Source organism: Aplysia californica, unplaced genomic scaffold, assembly GCF_000002075.1.
Source record: "Aplysia californica isolate F4 #8 unplaced genomic scaffold, AplCal3.0 scaffold00166, whole genome shotgun sequence".
NCBI lineage: Eukaryota > Metazoa > Mollusca > Gastropoda > Aplysiida > Aplysiidae > Aplysia > Aplysia californica.
In genome coordinates, this window is record NW_004797436.1 from 184,351 (window position 1) to 189,633 (window position 5,283).

The following is a 5,283-nucleotide window of genomic DNA, read 5'->3' on the forward strand; positions in this document are numbered from 1 at the left end:
TAAAAATCCCTTTTAAAATAGAATGGATCAATATGTTTTGCATGTATTATACGGGCTTTTCATTTCCATGATCTTCAATAGCGGCTTACAGGGTTACATTTATGTTTATTCAGCACAGCACATATTTAGCATACATTAAATTATAAGAGTATTACGTTACGACGTGTTCGTGGATTATTATTATAGTATTATCATTATCCTCAGCAGCTTAAATAATAGTATTATTGGTATTGGTATTATTCCAGTTATTATTTTTTACATTACTTTTATTATTTTTTATTATTGTTATTGTCGTTATCATTTAATTTTGATAAACGTACAAACAGACACATACACACATAGAATCTAGGTTGATGCAAACAGAAAAGTGGAAGTTAACAGACGGACAGACAGACACTCTTACCTGGGTTTTCAGACGAACGAATAAACAGGTAAATAAAAAGAGAAATGTATGCAAACGGACAGACAAAGAGACAAAAGAGATAAATAAACGGACAGATAGACACTCAAACAAATAAACAGATAAATAGAAAGCAGGGAAAGGTAGGCAACGCACAGGTAGATTGAAAAACCGTTTGTTACGTTGGACTGACAAAGACAGAAACCTGCGTAGACAGACGGATAGATGCGGCTTGTTTCTGTAAGGCTATTGTCATTATAATAATGCACTGTCAGCCGAAATCGCGGGAAAGAACTCGGATCAAATGAATTCAACAACGCTTCCAGGAAACTGGTTCTTTCTAAGTTAATCTCTAATCTAGATGGGTTAATGTTTTGTTGAAAGAATGTATCGAAATATCAATTTAACAGCAATCGGGGTCTATTACAGGGGAAGCAATTTTGATTGAAATTCGTACGTAAGCAACATATTAAGCATTTTCTTGGAAAGGGAGGGGCATTGAACTCCAAAACATGTTGCGTGTCAAAGATATTTCTGTGCTCTGAATACATTCGGGTGTCGAGTTACGAAAAAGCACAACGACCGGCGGCTATATAAACTGTATGGATCATGCGCACTTAACAATGTAATTAAATAGATGTGTTGTATTTTTGGCTTGTTCGAGTCTGAACATACCGTGCCGAAGCTTGTGAACCTGGAGACAAGGCCATCCACAACTCTGTTCTCTGGTACTCTATCTTGTGTTATGTCAGTTATTCCATTTCCACTTGGATTGTTTCAGCATATGTTGTGCAGTGGTTAGGTTTCCCTCTCAGCCCGGGCTGGCCCTGACTGGCAGGGTCGAAGTCCGCCCCCCCCCCCTCCTTGCCCTGGTTGACGGTTGGCCCAGGTAAGCAAGGTCGAAGTCGCCTCCTAATTTGATTGAATTGTGTCGATGTGGGCGTAAAAACTACCTACATTAAAACCATAACATCAAACAAAACAGTTCTTTTAGGCGCCGTTTCATTTGCAAATCACCATGTCAGTCCACTGGGTTTTTTTTCTTGTTCTCCGAACATCTTGATCCCAGGACTCCTTTCTTTATAGCCTATTTCCCCATACTGGACCATTTCTTCATAGTCTTTTCCCCTGCACTAAATAATAAATGACCGGTACATTGTATTGTGTTAATGTGATTCTCTTTACTCTACCTGGGATTGACTTAAGATCTTCCTGTGGTAGCAGTGTTTTGTCGTTCTTACTTGAGATAACTAAACATGATCTTCCTGTAGTAAAAGTGTTTTGTCGTTCCAAATTGAGATAGACCAGACAAAATAAATTCCTGTCGTACCAATATTCTGTCGTTTTTTCTTGAGTTAAACAAACAAACCAAACAAGCGCGCTCATATGACCTTAGCAGTTGCGAGCGCCGTAAAACCCTATACTACATAGCCTACATACATAAACAAAACAAAAAAGAAAAGAAAAGAAAAACCAGTTGTACCTGTGTTTTGTAGTTCTTACTTGAAGTAAACAAAATTATTTGTGTAGTACAGGCTTTTTGTCGTTTTCCCTGAAGTACCAGCGTTTTGTCGTTCGTATTTGAGATAAAAACACAACGATTCCTATAGCCTGTCCTACCAATGTTTTGTCGTTCTTACTTGAGATGAGCAAAAAGATTCCAGTCCTACCAATGTTTTGAGATAAGCACAAATCTTCTTGTCCAACCCTGCTTACCGATTGCCTGACTTCGCGTCGCTCGCCCTCCCATTAAGTGGTTGCTGTAAACGGTTTATTTCCAGTTGACGTACAAATCACTTAAAGCCGTGATAGAAAGTCCACTCAGTCACACATGGAAGGGTTCATTTCTCATTTCTGGGACTGTTCCTCGGTGCGTGGCTGTCTTCTGTATGCCCCCCCCCCTTTCCCCCCAAATCAAACGCCCAAGCCCCGCTATCTCCATGAATTGTATTGCACCTGATGTACTGTGTAGACCTACATTGAAAAAAAATAGAAAAAATATGTTGGGTACTTGGTCTTAATTTGCTTTGCACGAGTCGACAATAGTCATGAAAAAGTTAATAGTGTTTGTTAACCCCCCCCCCCCACCCCACCCCCGAAAATCCCATTACCTTATGTATGTCTACGAAACGTAGTTTGGCATTTATATTATTTGTTACTCGTGATCTTTTTGTGAAGGTTTCGCTCTTCCGTTAAGAATAAGTTAAGGTTACTGATAAGGCAAGACTTCTTCAACCGCACATGTAAAGTCAAGTTCTGCAGTTTATAATTTTCTCTCTGTACCTGCAAGCAGCACATATCCTTGAGAGGAAATGAAGCTTTTAAATACTCAAAATGTGACAAACTTCGCCGGAATTGGTCTCATTGTCCATAGCAGAAGCCACAGCTCATTTTCTGTTTTGCTTACTTTTGCAGATGCTTTGGTTGTCGACTGACATTTTCGGACGAACAGCTGTTATTATTATTATTATTATTATTATTATTATTATTATTATTATTGTTGTTATTGTTATTATTATTATTATTATTATTATTATTATTATTATTTTTATTGCTCTCATCATCATCATCATCATCATCATCATCATTATTGTTATTGTTGTTGCTATCATGGTCATTATCTTTAAATTTAAATTGACGGTAGTGAGTGAGTAAAAGTGTTAAATAGCTAGCAAAATCGGGTATTTATGTGGCGTCCTGACTATAGCAAGCCTGGCACAGTGTTGGCTTACACAGGTCGACAATAGTTTTGGAAGGGTTAGTAGTGCATGTTCTGTTGGGTTTTTCCCCCGAAAGTCCCATTATTTCAAGTATCTCGACTTGCGTGATTTGTCATTTCTATAATTTGATACACGTAATGGGCCAGTGATGTCTCTCACCGGCACATTGGAGATAAGTGTTTTGCAAAAACGTTTTGTTGTGTGAGATGGTGATGTGAACACTAATGGGTTTGAAGGAGCGCCAGCCCACTCGTAGATTTGACAGCTAATTGTTTACTATTGTTGATTGTTATGTAACGTGACGATCACGACCTCTCAGCGGGCGGTTGGAGGGCGTCACTGGCAGGTCCTACTTTTCTTTCTTTTCTTAACCCCCCCCCCCCCTCTTTCTGTTATTTCTGTCACTTTGTCTCTTATCTTTCCTGCTCTTCATGGCTGTTATTGTGTCAACTTGCTTCTCTTTTCACAAGCTCAAATCCCCACTCATTATCATAAGAATATGTTTCATTTAGTGGAGTCCGACCAGGATGTTTGTCAGACTGGCCAGTATTGTTCTTGATTCTATTTATATTATAGCCAGCCTAGAGCTGCCCCCCCCCCCCCCTCACACACACACATTCGCCCGTACGTGTACATGTACCAGTTTCGCACGACTTTCTCCTCCCGCTCTTTTCCCTCCAGCCAAACACATCCTGATTTACGGCAGTTTTATGTTTGTCCCTCCTAGGACTGCCTGCGGCTCTGTCTTTTTTCTCACAAAGTCCTTTGCATTTTTAGGCGGTGCTGTTTTCTTCGGGTTTTTCTCCTGGGTTTTTTTTTCGCGTTTTTTCCCTTTTTTTTTGGGGGGGGGGGGGTGTTTGCATTCAAGCGTTGCAGGGTGTCCGGAAATTGACCAGAGTATAAACGAGATCCCATCCAGATTGACCAGTTAGGCTGACTGGACAGTCGCGTAGTGGGTTTTTTTCTGAGGCAGAGAGGTATGGCGTAATGTAGGTGTGGAGGAATTAGACTTTAGGGATAGAAATAGCGCCTGGATAGAGTGTATAGACAGACTGTGGCACAGTGTACTATGTATGAGGTTTAGAGACAAAATGTTGTTTAGGGCAGTGCAGGGGAATATAGGCGTAGAGGTCTTAGAGAATTATAAAATATAGTATTGTAAGAGAGTGCATGAGGTTTAGAGACAAAATATTATTGTTTAGGGCTATATGCGGACAGACACAGAGGTATATCTTATATAGGTGAAGAGGACGAAGGAATATGAATAGAACTATTAAAGAGTGCACAGTTAGGCAGTTACATTGTATATTGTATATGAGGTGTATATTTGTTTTGTAGAGACAGAATGTTGTTTTGGGCTGTGCAGAGTTACATAGGCGTTGAAGGGATAGAGATCAGATAAGACTGATGCTGTTAAAGAGTACACAGGCAGACAGTGACACAGTCACAGTGTATTGTGTGTGAGGTGCAGATGTTCCGCGCTATTGACTGGTCGTAAAATTGAGCGGTATAATTATATCATTCTTGTGAGCTCTTCAGTTTCATATGTTCATTTTGATTTTAATTTGATTTTAATTTTAATTTCAACTTTAATTTTCATATTTTTACACTTTTGAAAATATATATGAATGTTCCTTGATGTGAGTAAAAGAATAAGGATTGGGGTGAATTAAAATAAAATTAAAAATGTAAAATAAATTAAATGTACTTCGTGAACTTTGAGTTTGGTATCTGGCATTGTATCATTCTTGTGAGCTTTTCAGTTTCATAGGTTAATTTTAATTTTCATATATTTACTTTTTTGAAAATATATGAATGTTCCTTGATGTGAGTAAAAGAGTAAATAAAGATGGAAGTGAATTGTAAAAAAAATATTTTAAAAATATAAAGTTATCTTCAGATTGCTGCGCAATTATACGATCATTGCATTGCAGGAGTATATAGGCGTAGAGGACGTAGAGATATGAAAGTAATGTTAAAGAGACATACAGTGACGTAGTGCATTGTTTATGAGGCTTAGATAAAAAAATAATTGTTTAGGATTGTGCTGAGACAGACACGCTAGCAGTAGGCTAGTAGCTCTTGCCTGGTCTAGACATTAAAGAGAGAGAAAGAGAGAGAGAGAGAGAGAGAGAGAGAGAGAGAGAGAGAGAGAGAGAGAGA